Source organism: Microtus pennsylvanicus, chromosome 12 (assembly GCF_037038515.1).
Source record: "Microtus pennsylvanicus isolate mMicPen1 chromosome 12, mMicPen1.hap1, whole genome shotgun sequence".
In the NCBI taxonomy this organism is placed as follows: domain Eukaryota; kingdom Metazoa; phylum Chordata; class Mammalia; order Rodentia; family Cricetidae; genus Microtus; species Microtus pennsylvanicus.
The window spans coordinates 53,750,125-53,773,613 of NC_134590.1; the positions used below are offsets into that span (position 1 = coordinate 53,750,125).

General features: G+C 45.0%; 1 protein-coding gene across 2 annotated transcripts in view; it reads left to right on the top strand.

Annotated features, from left to right (window-relative positions):
* The window catches only part of Prom1 (prominin 1), a 103,280-nt gene that overhangs the window by 13,668 nt on the left and 66,123 nt on the right, over nt 1-23,489 (top strand). The window lies entirely within an intron of this gene.

The following is a 23,489-nucleotide window of genomic DNA, read 5'->3' on the forward strand; positions in this document are numbered from 1 at the left end:
TACTCTGTCCCCAGCAATCAACCGCAATGCTTGCTTTGATACCTTTGAACTCACGGAAATCCTCCACGACTTATAGAGGTAGGTAATGACCATAGGTGGAGTATCCGTGATAATCATGTCTTTTTACAGGTTGGGAAACTCAAACGGTACATGCTCAAGTTGTTAGAAAGAGGCAGACTGGGAGACCTTTGTTTCTGAGGCTCATTGTTTGCTCAGTTGTCCTTGGCTTCCTATGGGTAAATTGCTTTTCCTTTTATTTTAATATGGTGCTCTTAAAATAACCATGGGCTAGGTATTGCAACAAAACTGCAAACAATGTAAAGAATAACACCCAGACTTTTTTTTTTGAAAAAGGAGTTAACACAACCATAAGAGAATATGAGAAGTTACAGCCTTTGCATGTAGATTGTGGGCACTGCAGACGGTCCACTGCACGTGTTAAATAGTGCCTCGTCCAATTCTCTGTTGTAACAATGTACTTGTACTAGACTCAGCCATTCTCAGGAAGAAAGCAAAGAAAAAAAATAGACTTGTCTGTATTTAGTTTTATGAAATATGGTAAAATAATTGTTCACCCTGCTTTAGCATATTCTTAATTAGATCTTAGGATGGTTGGCCTATTTCAAAAAGTATCTCCGGACTAATATGATTCGACCCTGGGATCTGGTGCATTGACTAGGAGGTAGAATTGGCGCCTGAGGGGGAGTGAGGCTGGGTTCCCATGGAGATGGGGATACCCTCAGGACCTTAGAGTCTCCATGCTCTCTGTCCTGTAGTTAAATAAGCTCATTGGCTGAGTGATCAAAAGAGTTGGGCATCAGGGCAGAGGGCTGTGCCGTGGCTCCCAGTGAGGCCTTGTCGAGATTCCCTCTGCCTCCTCTCGGAACTCCCCAAGACGTTAGCGTCTCCTGCCTCCTCCCAGCCCTGCCTTTTTGCCCTCACTCTCAATTCCTACTGTTTTTTGTTGTATAGAATGTATTTACCCGTGTTACAGGTTTCAGATTAGGTTTTTAGGAAAAAGCTGGGGGCAGCTCATCTCCAACTGTAAACCCCTGGGGAAGCCAAGCAACCATGGATCCTCTCAATGACCATTGCCAGAGCGGTGTTGAGAGGGCCCTGCTGCTTTGAGCCATTGCTGTCACCACAACATCAGAAGCAGAAAAAGGCGGTTCTGGGAAAGTTCCTTGGCCCTGGGGACAGTCCGACAGGTGTGTCTGTACTAATATCTAGGTACTAGATTATAGCACCTGTACTAGATGACACACTAGATTATGGCACCTGTATGTTCTCACCTAATTCATACAAAGCAGTCATTGTCCTTTATCGTGTGACTCACGTTGGCACTGGACCTTGCCAAAAATAAGGTCACCAAGGCAAAAACCGAAGTGTCTTTTTCCTTGTTCCCCAGTCTCTGCTGGGAGGCCTATACCTCTCCTTCCATCCCAGCAACCTTACAGGATGACAAGCCGCCCACTCTGAACTCTTAGTGTCTGAGGAGCTGAGGTTGAGGCTGGAGCACTGCATAGATTGCCCAGTGACTGCAGCTTTGTTCCTCCCAAGGAGTGAGACTCAAAAGGCTTGAGAGAACGCTTCTATGTCCCTTGTGCTGATGGCCTGAGACCACACTGAACGTCTGTTTTACATTTATTTCTATGTGTTCACACGCATGCCTACCTATGCACTCCATCCTCAGCTCACGTGTGGAGATCAGAGGACAGTTCGCTGGAGTCACTCTTCTGCTTCCACCATGAAGGTCCCAGGGAATTGAACAGAGACTGCCAGGTCTGGTGGCCAGCGCCTTTACCCACAGAACCATCTTGCCAGGTTCCATGCTGACCTTTGACCAACATCCCTGACTCTGTGGATAGAGATGTTTCCTTCACACTGTGCTTGCACGGTCCCTAGTGCCCTGTGTGTGTGCATATTGTGTGTGTGCATATGTATGTGTGTGTGTGCATATGTGTGTGGGGGGTTGGGTGAACAGTAAATGTGTCACAGTATGACCAGTATGACATGCACCTCTGTGTCTGTCTCCCCCTTCATTGCACAACCATGTAGCCAAACTGCAAGATACGTCTGTCTTACCAACTATTGCCTTGTTTCCTCGTACACACAGAGTTTTTCTGGCTGAAAGGCAATCTTTTTGTAAGCTACTAGAAAGCAGCAGGAAACGTCTTTCAAAAGGCTCTAGAAGCTGGGCTTCCTGCTCCGTGGGGCCCTGCCCTGACTGGAATGCTTCAGGAGTTTCCCCCAGGAAGCAGGAGATTAGTGTGAGGCACCTCAGCAGCTGCAGGCTGAAGCCAGCCTGGCGGGAAAACAGGCCCTCAGCCCCTGGAGGAGCAGCTATAAAGGGTGGTCTGCGTAGGGCAGCGCCAGGTCAGGATGCCCAGCAGAGTGAACATTCGCGTGCACACGAAAGATCAGAACTCCACGGTGTGTCTGGGGTCTAGATTTACAAAACCCACACCTCTGAGTGACAGTAAAGAGCCTGTGCCCTGATCAACCTTCTAATTCTACTAGCTCTGTGACGGTAAACGACAGTTAATAATACAATCTACTCTGGGGTCACTGTATTTAAGTATTAAACAAATAGTATTATAAAGCCCTTAGAATAACACTTGATAGTAACACTTATCGGCATTTATTTGATTATCAAATACCATAAGAATGTTTATAATCTGTATTGGTTACTGTCAGGTTTTGGAGGCCACAGAGACAAGAGAAGCAGTTACATGACCTGTGCTTATTGGTTTTGCAGGGTGGTGGTCATAGATGCTCACAGTCTGGGCACTCACACCAGCCCTGGAATAGTGTGTCATAACCGGAAGCCAAAAGTCTAAAATCAAGGCATAGACACAGCTTTGCCTTCTCCTTAGACCCTAGGAGACAATGCTGCTGGCTTCCTCCAGTCTGACGGTGCCAAGTGTCTCTTGGCCTGTGTGGGGTCCCTGCCATCTATCCCTCCTCCTCTTTTTAGGACCCTACTATCCCAGAATGCAGTCCTCTCTGGATCCGTAACTCCTAGTTAAATGTATGTAGAGATTTTCCCACAAATAACATTTGCCGGTTCTAGGTTTGGCACTTGGATATGTCGTTTTGATGGTCCCCATTCAATGCGATATACTTTTTCCTTCTTCCTTGGTTCTCTTAATAACCCTGTGCACCTCAGAGACGCTAAGCCTCAAGTTCTATTCTTAGAAAGTAGACCAGATTGTAACCTGTTTTGTCTGATTCCAAGCACTCACATTCCAGTTCTGCAAAGCCTTCCTTCGGGGCAAGAGCCTGATGCTGTCTGGCTGGGAGCTTTGGCTGCGTTGCCCACCTTCCAAAGACCCTGAAGCTGATTAGGGCTTCCCTCCCCCCAAATCAGCTCTGCTACAGGCAGACTGTGCCACGGTCACCCCGAGGTTTGAATGTTGCGCTTGTGGCAGTTCTGATTGATAGTGGCGGAGAAACGTGGGGAGGTTCCCCCGAAGGGCTAGCGTTTGAACTGAGCCGAGAACGTGTCGTTGAATCACAGAAACAGGGAGAGGCTGAGTGATGCCAGCTGACAGATGGACTTAGGAAAGGACCCAGAGAGCAGGAAAACGAGCTGGGAGGGCAGGACTTGTAGGTAGATGGATATCAGACAGGCTGTGGAGTGTCCACATAAGGTTCCACAGACAGTAGGAAGTTAGAGATCACTAAGAAAACCTACACTCTTCACCATAGATAGCTATGTGCAGGAGGCCACAGAGAAGTGTGTGGTTCCCCTCAGCCTTCTAAGAATCCCTGTTACGTCTGGAATAGGGTTAGCTCATTCTTACTCCAGCTTCAGTGTTACCTGGGGGCTTAGCAGAAACTGTTAATTATAGTAATTTCCTACTTTTTAAAAACAGTAAAAAAAATAACAATATGTGTACAGATCAACACAGATAAGCTATCAAATTGACATTACAGCAGAGAAGGGACCCGTCTCCCACAAGTCCACACCTAATACTTGCTTTCTGGTCACTGTCTACCAAGAGTAACTAGCCACTCTGTCAACCTGTGGTGGCGAGGACTGGTTATTCCTGCTAGAGACACCCCAAATGCCGTTGGTTCCAGCTTCTCATTTATGAAGCTATTTGTTATGTATAGTTGTAATGTGTACATATCAAATTTTGTTAAACCACTCAACTTGGTGTTTGAGAGTTTCTGGTTGAGTCATTCTGTACTGTACTGCCGTGCAAGCACTTCTGAGGACTTGCGTTCAGCTCCTCAGAACTCAGATAAAAATCAAGCACACATTTGTAACCCAAGAGCGGGGGTGTGGGAGAAACAGGCTGGTTCTTTCATCTTACCTGACAAAGCAGAGCTTCAAACTCACTGGGAGACTCCATCTCAACAAATGAAGGCCAAAACAATTCATGAAAGAGACCAGATATCAACCCCTGGCTTCCACACGTACCACACTCTAACACACTCAGACATGTGCCTCAATACACATGGAGAAGAAAAAAGAAAACAAACATTTGAGATGCACATAAGAGCAGGGACATATTATGACGAGACCCACCCCTTTTCAGCAACACTCTCCTCGGGATACCCTTTTCCTAGCCTGTACCCCTCTCTTTATTTTGAGGCAAATCCCATGATTCCCAGCTGGTTAAATGCAGTAACGCAGAATCCGTGAATAAGGTGGTTTGATTGTATTTATAAAGGTCAGATCAAGGTTCACATGTGAGATAAAACCATCTGTAGATGTTGACATACATTCAAAGCAAAAGTTAGATAATGTTTGGTCGTGTCTTTTTTAGATGCCGCTCCTATGGTGGCCCTGATGGTCGGGGTCTTGTTCATTCAAATTTTGAGAAAGAATGTGATACTCTGGAAATTTTGTGACTTGAAATTTTCACATATCAAGGGCATTTTTCCATGCTTGTTATTAGAATGTTTCCTAGGTTTAAAAACTCATTTTAATCAAAAAATTTAAACCATCCACTGGACAATCTTTTGATGTACAGCCAAGACTTAAATTTTGTTTTTATTATGAGTTAATTGAAGTTCCAAAATTAGTGTTTTTGATATAAATCACACTCACATCCTTTATAATTTTAGACTTCTTTGTTTTTATTTCTTTGAAGTATAGCAAAAGCAAAACCACTTGCATCTCAGAGTTCCAGATCTGTAGTTTATTTTTTCCTCATACATCCAAACCTCTGGCATTTATTAAAGCTTTACATTTGATGTGTGTGTGTGTGTGTGTGTGTGTGTGTGTGTGTGTGGTGCTGGGAATTGATTCCAGTGACCTCCCATTGAGCCACATCCTCATGTCTTTGACTTATTTTTTAAAGCACTCAATGTCTTTCTTTACATTCCTGTCTCTTTACTTCTGGTGATATTTGGTCACCACACATTAGTTACTATATTATTAGTTTATATGAAAAGCAGACAACAGCTGGTTAGCAAACTCGGTGTCATAGGCTGAATTTTATCTACACAATTCGTATATGGAAGTCCTAACCCCCAGTACCTCAGAATTTGCAAATTAGGAACAATGAAGAAGTAATTTATGGTTAAGATGATGCCACACTAGAGCAGGCTGGTGTGTGTGTGTGTGTGTGTGTGTGTGTGTGTGTGTGTGTTGTCTTGTGTGTATTGTGGATGCTCATATCTGTGAATGTGTATGTGGAGGCCAAAGATCCATATTGGTACCTTTCTCTATCTTTCTCTACCTTATTTTCTGAGATAAGATCTCTTTCTGAACTTAGAGCTTGCTGTTTCAGTTAGACTGGCTGGTCAGTGAGCCCTCAGGATCCCTCTGTCTCTGCTGCACTGGTCTACAGTCACAGATGAGGGATGTGCCTGGCTCTTATCTGGTTGCTGGGGAATCTAAATCGAGGTCTTCATCCTTGCACTGAACCATCTCCCCAGCACACAGTGTCTGTCCTTTCAGAGGAGAAAATCTGTAGACAGACACAGGGAAAATGCTATATCTGGGTTGCTGTGTGTTCCCTGCCAAACAGGAATAGACCCAGTATTTATAGCTGGCCTTTACCAGCTCCTGGGGTTTAACCATCCTGGTAGAAATGAAGATGTGAGATAAACTTGTGCTAGCAAATGACTTGGCTATTAATGGACCTAAAGAAACTGGAATCCCTCAGGAGTCTCAGGCTGGGAGAAGGAAAAGACTGAAACCTAGGGTCTTCAGAAGAGGAACTTGTCTCCTAGGGAAAGATGCACACAGGCCATCAGATGCCTCTCACTGTAGAGACTGGGGCAGACAGTGATGGGTCGACGGCAGGCAGAACCACACTGTGTCCAGGACTGACTAGTTATGCGTACGTTCTGCCTTCTGTTTAAAACCAAATCTCATGTCAGGGCCCGAGGTGTACTTTGGAGGTCACTTGACCTCTTTGTTCTTCTTCCTTCCCAGTATAGTTACACTGAATAAATTTCCCTTTTCTACCTTTTTGCTATTATTTGTTTGTTTTGATAGATGAGTGGCCAAGCCTAGCTTGTTGGGGCTGCCAGGGCCTCAGCTCAGACCCTAACAATCCCAGTAACAGATAACTTTTAAAGGAAAAATTAACACCTTTTGTTCAGCCTCTCTCTCTCTCTCTCTCTCTCTCTCTCTCTCTCTCTCTCTCTCTCTCTCTCTCTCTCCACACACACACACACACACACACACACACACACACACACACACACGCATAGCTTGAGACAGTGTCTCCCTTTGTGGCCCAGGCTTATCTTAAATTCACTCTGTCTTAGTTACATTTTGATTGCTGTAATAAAACACCACAATCAAGGCAACTTATAGAGGAAAGTTTATAATTGACTTAACAGTTTCAGAGGGTTAGAGTCCATGATGGTAGAGCAAATGCAAGACACCAGAAATAGCCCAGAGCCTACGTATTGATTGCAAGCAAAGCAAGAACACTGAGAATGACACAAATCTTTAGAAATGGAAAAGTCCACCCCCAGTGACACACTTCCTTCAGCATGGCCACACCTCCTAATCCTTCTCAATCAGTTCTACCTACTGGGTCCAAGTATTCAAACATGAGCCTATGGGGACTATTCTCATCCAAATCACAACTACATAGCTGAAGTTGACCTTGAACCTTTGATTCCTCCTGCTTCTGCTTTCTAATTCCAATCCTGTTCCACCCCAACTAGCCTGATTGAATATAGTTTTAGTTAATGCATTCTAGTTTTAAAAGTTTAATTGCCTTTTAAATAAATTTTGAATTGTATCTATTTTAATTTGATTCTTAGTTCCTACAAAAATAAATAAAAATCCCTGAGGCCTTGTCCTATAGATATTGAAATGTGATATTCTTAAGTTTTTCTAGTAGTTATTTCAATTTTGATCTTCTCTTTTTTCTAGTAGGACTAATGCCATTTAAGTAACTTTTACCCATTTCAAAAGTTGTGATGACAATGGTTCCATCGCTGTTAGAGCAGTCGTGGTGAGCTAGCCCCGAAGTTGTGAGCGTGGGAGAGATGCCCCTATCCCTCATCTGTCTTGTGGCAGCATGGACGGTGGAATGATGCCCTCCTCGACACACCAACACTTGAGGCATGTGGCAGGATTGGCTTGGTGTTCCTAAGAGTGGAAGAGCCATCCCTGACCTCAACCAACTGCAGCCCTCGGGAGAGCATACCCTGCACCTCACCAGGGCAGCACAGCAGAGCCAACCCAGTTAATGTGGTGTGGATAAGCCAGCCCCAAAGTAGTAAGCACAGGAGAGGGTCGCCAATTCTCATCTGTCTTGTAGTGGCATAAGTCGGGGAGGGTTGCCCTCTTTTCCCACCTATCAATGCCTGGGGCAGGTGGGAGAGCTGGTCCTGTGGTCATAAGAGTGGGAGAGCCACCCTAGGAGCACAGGCATGAGTAAGCCAGCCCCGAAGTTCTAAACATGGAAGAGCTGTCTCTATTTCTCATCTGGTGGAGTAACCCTACAGCTGCCCAGGCCCACACTCAGGGTTATGACTTCACCTGCCACAACATCTACCCCATCAATGACCTATCGGAACATGTGAAGGAACCTGACCCACAGACCCAAAGCTTCAGGATCTCCACAAAACAGGGCAACAATAGGATGCTCAAGAAGAATCCTAGCTCGTGAGGGCCCGGCCTTGGTACTGTTGTAGAAACTGGAAGCCTAGAACTCTTCGCAAGGAACACTTCCAAGTAAAGATTATAGGCAAAGGGGTCTAGGGTGTGACTTACTGTGTCACACTGTAGTTTCCATTATGAGATTTATAATTTTTCCCATTTTTATATTTTTCCTTTTTTCTCTTAAATTTTGTTTTAGTTGGGAGGGGGCACAGGGGCAGTGGGCAGATTTGAAGGGATGGGGAAATGAATGGGATCAAGATACATGATGTAAAAGACACAGTATAAACCAAAAAAAAGTTGTGATGAGCCAAGCATGGTGGCACAGACCTTTAATCCCAGCACTCAGGAGGCAAAGGCAGGCAGATCTCTGAGTTTGAGGTCAGCCTGGTCTGTAAAGTGAGTTCTAGAACAGCCAGAGCTGTACAGAGAAACCCTGTCTTGATAGACAGACAGACGGATAAATAGACAAAAAGTTATGATAAAGACTAAATACAGTTGATACGGTCTGTTCATTTAAAAATGGTAACGTCTTCAACAGCATGCCCTCAAATACACAGAGACGAGTCCTTGGCTGTGACCTGTGTGCGGACTTCATTTGGAACGCCCCCTAGGCATTGTGTCTCCTTGCTGTCCCCTGAACTGTGTGTGAAACTTATCCTCTTAGGCTATTGTTGCTGGGTGTGCATCAGAAGGAAACAAACCAAAGTGGCTTCTTTCCAGGCTTTAGAGTTTCTTAAACAATTGCCCTGAGTAGTACCACGTGTCTTCTGGGAAACCGGAGAGCAGTGTCCGCTTAACCACCAGGGCAGGACTTTCTGCTGGGGCTTTCTTCACGTACTTCTTTTCCTGCTGGTTTGTGTGGATGGGTGCCCTGGGGTGAGCTAGGGTTTGTCAGCATGGGACTTCCAGATATGCTTTGATGACTGATCTAGCTCTTCCGCCCTTTCGTTTCTCTCTTAGTCAACTCTGGGATCCCAAACACAATCATGTGACAGTATGTTCATAGTCAATCTTTCTCTAGCAGAAATCTGTAAGCTTCGATCTTGGCTTTACAATGTCTCAGTCGGATGTTGTTAGTGATTGAAAACGGTGGGTATACGAACTGAGTCAAGGGCTCTCTTTGTACAGTCTGGGTGAGGGGATAAGAAAAGGTTTGCGTATGCTTTAATATCCTCTTAGGTATTGGCTGACCCAGAAGCCCAGCCTAATGAGATTTGGACATGAGTGTCTGGAGGGTAATTGAGCGAGACATGTTGAGGATGATGTTCCCGGCTTACTGACATCCTCTTGCATCTTTAAAGAGACTGCTCCATCCAGATACAACTTGTGCATGGATGAAACTGAGCAGAAATGAGTATGTGCTTCTGACATTTAAGCCAAATCAAGTTTCATGACTTTGGAAACAGCAACTTCTCATGTCCATAATACAGCAACAGGGTGGTCCAGTCTATAATACAGCCACAGGGAGCTCCAGTCTATACTAGAGCAACAGGGAGGCCCAGTCTTACTGGAAGCCAGCTCACTCACATGGAAGTTGGAACTGTCTGAGGAGTATGTGTCATTCTGTCCCCTTCTGCCCGGCAGCACTGTCTTCTCCCAGCCGAGGCTGTAACTCACCTGGATTGTGGCCCAGGTTGGCTTTCAGCATGTGTAGCAAAGACTGTGATGTTGTGCTAGGTGGCCTCCCTGCTGTCCCCGAGACTTGCTGAGCATCCCCCTGCCTCAGGTCCTGTGCACCTGTATTTCCCTTTGAACCATTCTTTTGGATTTGCTTATTTCCCATTTCCCTCCAATCTTTGGTCAGATTGCCTCCCTTTGGGCCATCCCCCGACTCTCTTTCCTTCATTCTTCATCTCATATGCCCTAATATCACAGTGGTACCCCCTTCTCTGGGGTTTTACTATCTGTGGTTTCAGTTTTCCATACTCTAAAGTTTTTCCTTGAAAATTTCAGTTACGCACAATTCGTAAACTTCAGGTTGTATGTTTAGAGAAGCGTGATGAACTCGGTGTCTTCCTGATCCATTCTGCCCAGGACATAAGCCATCCCTTCATCTACAGCATCCATGCTGTATAAGCTACCTGACTGTTAGCCGTTTCTGTTGTCACCTTTACTGGGGTGGTGTCGGGCAATGCTTGTGTAACCCTTATTTTTCTGAATAATGAACCTGAAACACAGGAGTAGGGACGTGGGTGGTTTTATTGCACTAATGTGTTATAGTTCTATTGTATTATTAGCTATTGTTCATCTCTTGCTGTGCCTAACTTAGATTGCATGAATTAGAAACAGTTTATCTAGGGTTTAGTGCTATATGCAGTTTTAGGCATCAGCTGAGGGGTCTTGAAACATATCCCGTGAAATAAAAGGATAATGCTGGTATAGTATTTGTCTGTTCTATTTCTCAGAATCCGAGCATTTTATGGGAAGGGCTCTAATGATTAAATTCATTTAACTTTACAGTCCTGTATCCCCAGAGCCTGGTATGGTACCTAGAACTTATTGAGAGCCCAATAAACATATTATTGGCTGTTCAGGAAACATTTCTGCTCGTTTCTGAGTCTGTCTCCAACTATTCTGTCCTGGCTTGCTGGACTGCAGCCACTCTGGCCTTTCAGTTTCCAGAAACTTTGAGTTCCTTCCTGACATTGAGGGCTTTTGCATGAACCCAGCCATCAGTATGAATGCATTCCTCTTAGTGGGTGGGTATTTTCTTGCAGAGCCGGGGTAGGCAGGCAAGTGGGTTTAGAGTGGTAATTTGTTCTGGGAGCGGTCAGGTGCTGGATGCTTTAAGAGAAAACAGAGACCCCGAGACATTAAAACCAGCTCTCCAGTGGCTCTAGGGCCTCTCCTTCTGCTTGCATCCTCCCTCCTCTTCCTCCACCTTCACCTGAGCCCCTCTCCACCTGTCATGTTCACAGAGAACAGGAGTGAGATCATAGGAAAACTGAACTCGCCCTTTTCATTTTAGTTTTACACTAGGGTTATGAATGCATTGAACTTTTATTTGCCCTTCAGATATTTACCCCCAGTAGCGTTATTAGTCCTAAGATGCTATTTTCAAAGGTTTTGAACGACTTCCAGTGCATCGGAAGGTCTGTAAAGCTTTATGCTCCCTGTGTAGTGTGGTAAACTACTGAGCTGTACATGGTATGTATTGATTGTAGCACACGTTTCTGTTAACTATGGAGGGGGGCATTTCCCCCAGGTGTTACTTTTCCCTTTTGAGGAGCTCATTTGTGAAAGGATTTTGTCTACTTCTGCACTTGAGGCCATGGTTTTTTGCTTTTTAATTTTTTTTTATTAGCGATTCCTCCTCAGCAGAGCTTTGTATAGAACGCTGTGCCTCACTTGGTCACTGAGAACTGGCACTAATTAGGACACTTGGTGTGAGGGGACTTGTTATTTAGGGAAGATCATAAACATTCGTTGCTTTCCTTTATAGAGAATACTAAGGCTGTGGGAGATGAAGCTTGCTCACTTAGGGCTATGCGATCAATGTCGGCTAATGGGACAAACAGGCGGGGTGCGGGGAGAACAAGGGGTGAGAAGGGTTGAGATATGGGGGTGTAGGTGGGGAATGTCGTGCTCTGGAAAACACTCAGCACACACAGGTGGAGCATCTCCTCTGTCATTCCCAACTGACTTCCTGGTGCTTGGCATACAGTTAAAACTCCTGTTACATTGAAATGCTTTCTTTTTCTCTTTTTATTGTTTTATAAATAATACCATTCAAAATTTCCACTTCCTCCCCTCCTCCCATTTCCCCCCTGTTATCCCACTTACCCTCTCCCCTCCCCCTCCAGTCCTAAGAGAGGTCAGGGTACCCTGCCCTGTGGGAAGTCCAAGGCCCTCCACCCTATATCCAGGCTTAAAAAGATGTGCATCCAAATAGACTAGGATCCCAAAACGCCAGTACATGCAGTAGAGACAAATCCCAGTGCCATTATCATTGGCTTCTCAGTCAGCCCCCATTGTCAGCCACATTCAGAGAGTCCAGTTGAATCACATGTTTGTTCAGTCCCAGTCCAGCTGGCTTTGGTGAGCTCCCCTTAGCTCAGGCATACTGTCTCAGTGGGTGGATCAACCCCTCGTGGACATGACTTTCTTGCTCATCTTCTCCCTCCTTCTGCTCTTCAACTGGACCTTGGGAGCTCAGTTCAGTGCTCCGATGTGGGTCTCTGTCTCCATCTGTTGTCGGACAGAGGTTCTATGGAGATATTGAAATGCTTTTTTGACCACAGAAACTCGATGCTGAATTATTTCTTGCGATGTTATTCATCTCAAGCACAGCAGACCTATCTACTTTATTTCCATTTTATAGAAAGTGCTTTTCCTATAAGAAACAAATAAGAAAGGGTACATGTTTACCTGTAGATAACGGTATACATTTGGTCTGCTGTTTTGAAAACTATTGTGTTGTTGGTCAGAGTTTAAATCATACCATATTCCCACATAATATACAAATTCAGATAGGACCTAGAGAAAAAAATGGTTATCTAAATTCATCAAGTTTTGAAACATTTACCTATTGGTCCCCCTGTATGCAGATTATCTAGAACTGTCTGCACTCAAGGGTTCAATGATTTTATTATTATTATTATTATATACATGAAACTTTTAAAAAAGGCTCTGCCTTTACAAGCCAACCTGAAAGCACATGCAGAGGTTTAAGGAAACCAGGTTTTATCTGATGTTGAATGCCTGGGGTTCAATGATGACTGCAGTTGTGTTTTAAGTATGTAAGAAGCTTTTGATCATCCATTACACCCCATCTGCCTTCATGGCTTAATAAGAAAGCTGAGGGAAAGGATACAGAAACAAAATGAAGGAAAACCTCAAATTTAAGTGCCATGCTTATATTTCTAGATTTTTGTTGTTGTTGTTGTTCTCAGGGGAAACTCTATACTCCCACTTAGACAGATGCTAGTTTCTTGGATCTCATTCACGTCTTGTCTAGGGCTTGCAAGTTTTACGGAGCACTTGGCACAGATGCAGAGTCCTGGTTTGGGGCTATGGGATTTACGTGGGAGAGAGAACATTTTCTTCCTTAAGGAAAGAGCAGTTTCCTTGATGGCAGAAACAAGAAGTAATGATGCTAAGTCTATGTAAGACAGCAGGTTGTTAAATGGCACAGGTGGGTAATGAGGTATAAGCATCTGGTGTTGGAGGAGACTGCTACCCAACTCAGGTTTAGCCTAGAAGAATAGGGAGGATGCAGTTGATGGAGGTATAACATTGGCAAGTCTGGGGGGAGGAGGGTGAGTGAGTCTGTTTGAGGGTCCAGATGGGAGATGTGGTCACAGGGTTCAGTTAAAGACGAGCTAAAGGAGGGCTAGAAATCTGAGGGTAAAGAAGTCTCCTCACAGTGGGAATGGTCTGTCCATGTTTCTTTATTCTTCTCTTCTCTTTTTATTCTTGTTCTACCGGTTACAAACATTCCCTGTCATATCCTTAAAACCAACAATTTCCCAGTCCTAGCAGGTTCCAGGGCCAGAATTCTTTTCCCCCATAGAAAATTATATAAGGGTTTTCTCTCTCTCTCTCTCTCTCTCTCTCTCTCTCTCTCTCTCTCTCTCTCTCTCTCTCACACACACACACACACACACACACACACACACACAGAGAGAGAGAGAGAGAGAGAGAGAGAGAGAGAGAGAGAGAGATCCATGAGAGTGGCTAGTACACATCCGGTGAACTCCTTAATGGGGAAAGTTAGTTAAGAAAGGAATTAAACCATCAGGGAATTCTGGAGAGAAAAGTTGGTGTGCTACGCTAGATTTTTAGGTGGTTAGTAAAGAGCTAAAAAGTTTGTTTTCAGTCAAGTTATGAATAGGGTACAGGTTGTTTAAATCAGCTCTCAGCTTCTTTCCTCCCAGCAAACAGAGAGGCTACCAGGTAACCAGGCAACCTGCGTAAACAGTCATGGAGAAGCTAATGATTAAGCTCTTGATCAGAAAACACATATGGGCCTAGGCCTGGATTAGATTTACTGCTCTAAGCGAAGGGACCCAGGCCTCTAAATGATCAGTCCTCGGCTATGCTGTTATCAGCCGTTCAGATCGTGGGTGCTGTGGGTCTGTCTCTGGGCTGCAGTTAATCTTCTCTTCTGCTGTCCTTGAGGGTAAAACACAAGTTGCAAATTTCCTGAATTAGAATCATCAGTAAACTGAGGTGAAAGTGAGTATAAGGAGTTAAGAATCTTTTAAGGAGGGAAAAAAACCCAAACAGCTGCTAATTCTATGTCCTTGGAGGTCTGTGAGTATCTTAAATGGGATGTTCTGTGCCTAGACCCTAAGCACTGATATGTAACAAGAAGGGAAGTCAGCTACAGCAAAAAAGCTACAGCAAAGGACAGCCTTTGCCTTTTGGCTTTCGCCTTTATCAGGTCCCTTGATTCTGATATGTTGCTTGTGAAATGACAGCTGAGCAATTACTGTATAATGTTGTGGCTTGTAGCAATGCGGCTGCATTTGAGCAAGTTTTTAAGGATTTGTAATTACAGCAATTGTCTGCTGTGTTCTTTTTGTTTGTTTGTTTTGAGACAGGGCTTCTCCGTGTAGCCCAGGCTTTACTAGAATTCACTCTGTAGACCAGGCTAGCCTCAAACTCAGATTCCACCTGACTCTGCCTGCTGAGTTATGAGATTAAAGATGTGGGTCACCACCACCCAGCAGTCTGCCGTGTTCTTACCAAGTACTAGACATCTCGCTAAGGTCTTAGGCCTTTAATGATGCATATTATCACCTCCATGTGACGGGCTTAGGGAAGTTAAATGATGTTCCAAGCTGTACCAAGTATATAACACGGAAAGTCAGCCCTGAGATTTGAATTCAGAGTTACTCGGTTACAGTGACTGTATGGTTTATTATATGCAGTGGCACAGGTTAAGGGGGAAGAAAGTGTTGGCAAGGAACACATCAGGACAGTGACTGTAAACCAGGACTGTCTGCATGAACCAAGTCCTAACTTGCCTTTTTGTGATCCTCCCCTACAAAGTCCATACTCACTTTGATTCGAGTTGGCGGGCTGTGGTCACGCTGTAAACAGCTTCATGGCAATGAAGGGAGGCAGTTGATGTATCTGTGAGCACTTTGTGGAGCAGAGAGGAGAGGGCAGGCCAAAGGAGTGGCAGCAAGTGACTTCATTAAATCAGCCAGCTTGGTGAATATCTGGACTGCATGACAGAATGTGAGGGAAATAAGTCTTCCCCTAACTTCTCACTGATAAGTTTCATGCTTCCCCAAAGCCAGCAGTAAGAACAATACATTCTTAGAGACCACTTCCCCAGGTGAAAATGCCCTGAGTTTGTTTCCCAGTTATCTCATCTAGCTTTACAGCCTTGTTTTATCCTCCCATTTGTCTTTGCTAAAGAACCAAGGCAAAGGCAAGCATCACCTTGTTTCCCTTCAACCACAACACGCACTCTGAAAGAGGTGAGATTTTGTATCGTCCTTATCATTCCAGCCATCAGTAAGAACTCTGAGTTCTGCTGTTAATTTTCGCACTCATGCTTGCTCAGTTACCTCTTGATCTCTTCGCCTTAAACCAGAAACCAGCAAATAAGGAAGGAAACTGTAAAATAGACTCAGAAAGTTCTGAACCTGATAAACCAGGAGGCTTGCCCCACTAGCTAACCTGGAGCTGAGAGCAGGATTTGGAGGAGTGTGTCTGTCACTTCCCTCCTCTCTGGGACGGACTCCATGACACAGAAGCCTAAGGAAAGAGAAGTTTAACGCGACTCACAGTTCAGCCATATGCCATGGCAGGAAGGCAAGGTGGCCGACTCGTTCCTGTCGGTGGTGTCAGGTGGCTGCCTTCTCACATCCTGATAGATCAGGAAGAAAATGCCAGAGCTTAGCATTCTGCTTTTCTCCTTTTCATTCTGCCAGGGATCCCAGCACATGTGATGGTGCCACTAACTTCCATGGTCTTCCCCCACGGGTAATCCTCTCTAGAAAATTCCAAGGGCAGTTTTGTCTTCTATATTTTTCCATAGTCTATCCTGTTCTCCAACAGCCATTGCTTTTTTTTGGGTCTGTAGCTTCCTGTTGCTTTAATAAGTCCTCACTGATGCTGCTTGCATCTTGACTGTCCCCCAGGATAGCACATGATGGAGGGTAATTACGATAATAGTAGACAACCGACCAGCACGGCCACTGCTGTGGGTGTAAACTGGTGATTTCCCCATTTCCCGCCTTCCTGTGTGTCAAGAGCATCCTAGTACTGTGCTATAGGAATGCAGAAGCCCTCAAACCTCAGTGTTTCTTGAGAACTGTGAGTCCTCCAAGCAGGGCTCGGGATTCTGGAGTCTGAGAGTGAAGTGGGAGAGGCTGGGGGCCTAGAGCTCTAGACACCACAGGAGAGAAAAGACCATCAGTGTCTGGGTCCCAGGAGGGCTTCTCAGCAGCTGAGAGACTCGGGTTGTGCACTATTTCTCCTCAGTCACACTCGTTTTCACTGCATAGCCAGTGCACAGGCCTAATAGCCGGATGGTGGCGACCCTGACCCTCCCTTTTTCTCCCTTCTCTTTCCCCCGCCCCACTTAGTCTCTCCTTTCCTTCCCTTTTCTTCTCCTCTCCCCTACCCTGACCTCTCCCTGCCTCCTTCCTTTCCTTTTCTTTGTCCTTCCTTTCCCTCCCTGCTTCTCTTTTTCCTTCCCTCCTCTCTTCCTGTTTCCATTTTTTTTTCTGGTTTTGTAACACAATGCACACACTCAGCCTCAGAACTGCATCTCCAGTACCCTTCTGGGTTTGGTTTGTTTTTTTCTTTTTCCCATTACATTCAGGAACTTCCTGTAGAATTGAAAATATGATGGTGTTATGTTTACACCAAGAAGTTGCCCCAGGACCACCAGGCACCTACTAATCCATGGTTCCAAGCAAACATGTGTTCTCAGCACCAGGAGGAAAGAACAATTGGAGGATTTTGTGTAGACGCTGGCTCACGAAGTGGCGTTCATCTCACCTCTAAAGACTGTCCTCGGTCAAAGCCACAGTGGCTTTACTGTTGGCTGCAAGGGAGAAGCTTGTGGGAGCACACCCTGGGGACGATTTACTTGTCCCACGTGATGTCCTCCCTCAGCCTCTTAGGACGTAGTCAGCCCGTCTGTGCTCAGTGAGGATCTGACACACAGTCGGATACACTGTACACTCCATAGAATCTTTCAGAAGTTCAGAGATAATCATCATTAGTTGATGGTCCCCAGTGCCCAATAACAACAGCTTGGCATTTGCAGATGAAGAAACCAAGACCCAGAGTAATTAAGTTCAAGGCCCGCCTGCCAAGGCTGCAGTGCCATTAAGAAGAAGGACTAGGATTCTTTGCTTTCAACGGGGACATGAATTTCTTGCCCTTTCCTCATCTCCTGTGTTAGAGTGTTACTGAAGCAGTGCCAAGTGCTTGCAGTCTGTTAATGTTGGGATGTCATGTTATTCATCCTCGTGCCTGCTGGTCCCTGTCCCTCAGCTTCCTTCTGTTTAGTTAACACATTGAATGCTTCACTTCTCTTTCCAGATGCAGTGGCTGTCATATCTATCTGTCCTAGCAGATGCTTCTCTTGCACCTGCTCATATTGAGCTGCGTGTGCTTGGCTCTTGCTACAAAACATTCCTGCTGTTTTATTTACTTATCTATCTTGTGAGCACTCTGAAAACCTGCCAAACATGGATCACATCTCTTCATCTCTGTGGCCTTAGCACCCAGTACAAGGTCTGAACACATTTTCAAGAATGATGTTGGACCGTGTCATTGTATGTGTGAGGAACTTTACAGCTCGAAGGGGAAGTGACAGTTTCATCCACAAGGTTACAGGGAGGATTTTATGAGATGGCCACTGTCACTTGCAATCTTTCTGATAGCAGTCATAAGGTAGCAGCGAGTCTCTTCTTATTTCAGAGGAGGAGAAGAGGAGCTGGGGAGTATCTGTCATTTGACACATATTCCGACTAGTCACATAGTTAGAGCCATTAGTGCTGGAGGCAGAGCTGGAAGCCACTCTGGCTCATGTCATGTCACATGCTCTGCTTCCCCCGAAGCCTGTCTGAAGCACATAGCTTGCTAGGTAATTGGAGGTGCACAGCAAGGCGGGACTTTGGCACACCAGGACAGGTACTTTCGATCCTTAGAAACTTTTAAGTGGACTGATTGATATATGGTTAAAATACTCCCCCATCTTTCCTTTCCTCCATCCTTCCCTCCCTCCCTTCCTCTCTTTCCCTCCTCATCTCCATCTGCATATGGATTAATTTAAAGAGCATAAACTCCTCTTATACAGCATGGCTGGGCTGTGTTATCATTGGCACTTGGTTAGGTTTCATGGAAAATGGTGTACTTTATGCTGAGAGACTGTGACGATTGTAGTAAGGAGGCCACTTGTTAATTTCCTGGTTGCCCAGACTTCCAAAATAACCACACAGAAACTGTATTAATTAAGTCACTGTTTGGCCTATTAGCTCTAACTTCTTATTGGTAGCTTTTACATCTTAATTTCCATAATTTTATATTTTATCACAAAGCTCGTGGCCTGCCTGCAAGGTTCTAGCATGTCTGTCTCTGGCAGGGCTATATGGCTTCTCCCTGACTCCACGTCCTTTCTCCCAGCATTCAGTTTAGTTTTCCCCGCCTAGCTCTTTTCTACTCTATCACAGGCCTAAGAAAGTTTCTTTATTAACCAATGGTATTCACAGCATACCGAGGGGAATCCCACATCAGATGACTGTTCCAGGTCACTTATCCTGCACACAATACGGTAAAATCTGATTTTACATGTACAGGAACCAGAATTTTAACCACATTTTTTTTGTCAGGAATTATATTATGACATTTTGTTTTTAGTCTTGAAGTTGACCTGGATATAGAAGAATATGCCAATAAAATTCTTTTATAAATGAAAAACTTAAAAAAATTTTCACATGACCTGGAAGTATATATAGACCCTCCATGCTTTCTCACTAGAATACACTGTCTCCAGGAGGCCATTCTCGCCATCAAGCCTCTGTTGCAATATAACAAAATGAATTTGCTTGATTCACGCTCTTACAGCCTTGTCATTAAAGTCATGTGGTCTCCAGTGTAGACGAAACACATAACTGGAACCACATGTCTTTCAGAGGTCCGCAAGATAAACTTTTTCTCTATGAAGAAGAGAAACAAAGGCTGAAGGTGGAATTGTCCTCTCTCGTCATGTCTAGGGAAGGACCGCACATTGGCAGTGGGCCTTAACTTCTGGACTCACCATAGGCTGCCTTGCCAGAGCCCCAGACAGCATCTCTTAGGAGGAGCCAGCCCCTGCAGCTCCTCCATAAATTACAGAAGCCCCTCAGTCCTCTGTGCTTATCTAAGAGGTAGCCTTGTTAAGGCTTCCTAATCCAGCAGACATCAGAAACCTTCGAAAGGCCTGTATACAATCATAGCTTCCTTTGAAGAAGGTGGAAATGACTGAGGCGTAGCCTAGTAACGACCTGGCTCGGGTCAGACAGCAGGCAGAGTGAGCACAGGTAGAGTAAATCACCATCCATGGATTGGCGCGAGTACACGGTTGGCAGAAGCGAAAAGGGCCAGATTGGTCCCAGATGACATCACAAGCAGAACTTCCTCTGTCGCCATTTTTCTTAACTATCCATTGTACTAACTAGTTTTATGTCAAGTTGACACAAGGGCGAGTCATTGAGAGGAGGGAGCCTCGATTGACAAAATGCCTCAGAAGATCCGGCCAAGCAAGCCTGGAGGACGTTTTCTTAATTAGTGATTTATGGGGGAGGGCTCATGCCTTGTGGGTGGCACCATCTCTGGGCTGGTCGTCCTGGGTTCTATAAAAATGGAGGCTCCACAAACTCTGGGCAGCAAGCCCATGTGCAGCACTCCTCCACAGCCTCTACATTAGCTTCTTCCTCCCAAGTCCTGCCTGGTTTGAGTTCCTGCCTTGGCTTCCCTCTGTGTTGTAATCAGGATATGTAAGCCAAATAAACCCCTTTCTTCTCAATGTCCTTTTGGTCATGGTGTTTTATTGCAGCAAGAGTAACCCTGAGACATTCCTCTGAAGAACAAATGTTGGTGGAGGCTGCTTCACCACTTGTTTGTTTCCCGGCCGCTCAGACCCCAGAAATAACCACACAGAAACTGTATTGATTAAACCACTGCTTGGCCCATTAGTTCTACCTTCTTATTGGCTAACTCTTATACATTAATTTAACCCATTTCTATTAATCTGTGTATGGCCACGTGGCTGTGGCTTACCAGTTAAAGTTCCGGCGTCTGTCTCCAGCAGGGCTACATGGCTTCTCCCTGACTCTGCCCTTCTTTTTTTACAAATGAGTATCTTTGTTAATCTAGTAAAAGCCAATGTATGGGCAGAGGCTCCCCAGCCAGAGAAAGATGAAGAATTAAATATGTTCATCAGCTGGCAAGAGGAGGAAAAAGTACTCAAAAGTAGCTGTTGTTGGCACACCCCTATCCTCACCCCCAAGTTGTTCTGACTGCTTCAAACTCTGAAGCTGAAGTGGTATTCCTGCCTCAGCCTCCTGAGTGCCGGGACTACACATGTGCATTGTTGCAGCCCATTGTATTCTAGAGGAAGGGAAGAAGGCTCTCCCTGACCAATTCCATCGTGAACTTAGAAGTGGGAGCGTACACTTCGTAAGTCTGATAAACCTGACTTGGCTTCTACATGTCTGAATCACCAATCTCTTTATTAAGAAGCAAACCAAAATTTAGTTAGGTTGCTATTGGGGTTTGATTGGTCTCTCTCAGGCATTTCGTCACACAAAACTGTGAAGTCCGGTAGGGCTGGGGCAGGGATTCAGACCAGGTCTCAGGAGTCCAGTAGCAGACACATAGATCACTGAAAGTGATGGCAGACATATTTAACCTATTAGGACTGCTAGAAGGTGACACTGACATTTCGCCTCAATTCCTCAAAATAACACTTAACCTTTTCAGCAACATATTTCTTTAGCTCCATCATTTCCAACGGAAATCTTTGCAGATGCCTTTGAAATCAGTGCCCACCAAGCAGAGATCAACACTATCGAGTTTAGCTCTTTTCTGAGCTGAGTGTCTCCTCCCAGTCTTGCACTGCCTGAGACCTGGCTGCTGCCCTTGCCTTGGCGTGGAGAAATCACATTGCCAAGAGATCAGCCATTAAGAGCACTGGCCGCCTTCCAGACAACAAGGGTCGATTCTTAGCACTTCCAAGGCAGCTTACCACTCTCTTAACTGGAGTTCCAGAGGATCCAGTGCCCCCTTTTGACCAATGTGGATATCACTTGCACACAGTGAGCATACATACTACATACATACATACACATACATGCATACAAAACCAGATGTATGCAAGCCCTTCTTCACAGTGGCTTGGATAGTAGGGTGGAAGAGTATAGAGGTCAGTAGAAGCCTGATCCGCTCAAGTCAGAGTCATGTGATCTCATCCCTTGGCTCTTGAGTATGATTGGTCAATGCTTCTTCTGAAATAAATTTTTAAAGTTTCAAAAAAGAATTTTCTATTAATGATGCTTTGCTTTTCTGCTTTGAAGCAGGGATGCTCTGAGATGTTCTGCTTGATCACACCTGCTGCACCTGTAACTGTGGTGATCCCCCTGCAGGCTTTACAGCAGGCAGGGAAAATCCAATCCACCAAGAGACCAGAATGAAACTCCGTTCAGCCCGGTTTTATTGTAACCAGTGCTGGACCAGGACTTCCAGAGTCTGGCCCAGATCATTTTGCTTTAGCCATTTAAGCACAGCACAATTTTTCATAAAAGTATTCGGATAACAATTAACTCAGCCCCAAATGCACAACGATTTAAGACATGTTTACATTGAGATTCTTTACAAAGTACATCTGGCTTCTTTCATAAGAATGGGTACTGCTGGCTCAGAGACAGTGCCCAAGATTTAGGGTCTAGGGAGCTTGACTGAGGTAAACTTAATGCCTGTGGTGTCAGGATTGGCCTGCCCCTAAGATAACACAGAAGTCACTTGGGCTGTTGTAAGGCATACGTGACCTTACTCATAAGAGTGTGTTTTATGGTCTAAAAGCAATGCTCAAGGTTTAGGAGAAAAGGTCTTGGATAAGTAAAAGCATAAATTTTGGGAGATACAGCAGAGCCTGTCTCATTAGAGGGCAAAGGGTCATCAGGTTGTAAAACCACATCATCCCTGGCATTTGAGAAGAGCGGTTGTGCTCCTCATACCATTGAAGAGGTAAGTAGTTTGCCTCGCTTTCCCGGCTTCTCCGGTGCTTATCTGTGTGCACAAAGCTGTAAACAGCTAGTCTCATGATAAGCAGCAGCCACTTCCAACAGACCGACAGTTTTCTGTATTCAATTTAGCCAGATTAAGGTATTCAGTAACTCTGTCTAACACTAACATGTGTGCATTTTATAGATGGGTTTAACATTGACTATTAGTTGACTCCGTGTTGTGTTTAGGTGCTAGAGGTCACACTGGGTCCTGAGCATGCTAAGCGTGTACTTAGTAACTGCACTTTGCCCTCAGCCCACAATGAGTTGATAATATAGATGGGCTTCATACAGCAAGTTGAAAACCTTAGGAGCAAAAGTTAAACAAACAAACAAATACATTAGGCTTCTCAAGAAGGGAGTTTTGTCAAGATGGACTTGGCAGTTTTATGTAATACAGTGCCTGGTTGAGACCAGTCAAACCTTAACATCAACACTGATGACCAGCCTGCCCTGAGATTCAGGCTTGCCAGCAGACATGATGCCTTACAGCTAACCTCAGTGTTTCTGTCTCCATCTGTAGACAAGCATCTCTGTCCCTCAGTTCTCTTAGTCTTTTTTGGGTTTCTGGAGAATCCAGATGGAGACGTGCAGTGTTTGGAGATTAGGGTGGAAGAACGCTGTTTTAGGGTTTTTATTGTAGTGAAGGGATACCATGACCGCAGCAATGCTTCTTTATTTGCTTGTTTGGTTTTTGTCTGTTTGTTTTGTTTTGTGAATCAGGATTTCTCTATGTAGCCCTGACTGTCCTGAAATTCTCTCTGTAGATCAGGCTGGCCTTGGACTCAAAGATCTACCTGCCCCTGCTTCCCTAGTGCTGGGATTAGAGACACGAGCCACCACCACCCTGCAACCATCGTGACTCTCTTAAAGGGAAACATTTAATTAGGGCTGGCTCGCAGTTTCAGAAGGTTAGTCCACTATTGTCATGGCAGGAAGCATGGCCGTGTGCAGGCAGACATGGTGCTGGAGAAGGAGCTGAGAGTTCTACATCTTGATCCACAGGCAGCAGGTAGAGACTGAACCACTAGGCCTGACCTGAACTTCTGAGACCTCAAAGGCCACCCTTTCGTGACACACTTCATCCAGCAAAGCCACACTTACTCCAGCAAGGCCACACCTCCTAATAGCGCCACTCACTATGGACCTATGGAGGTCATTTT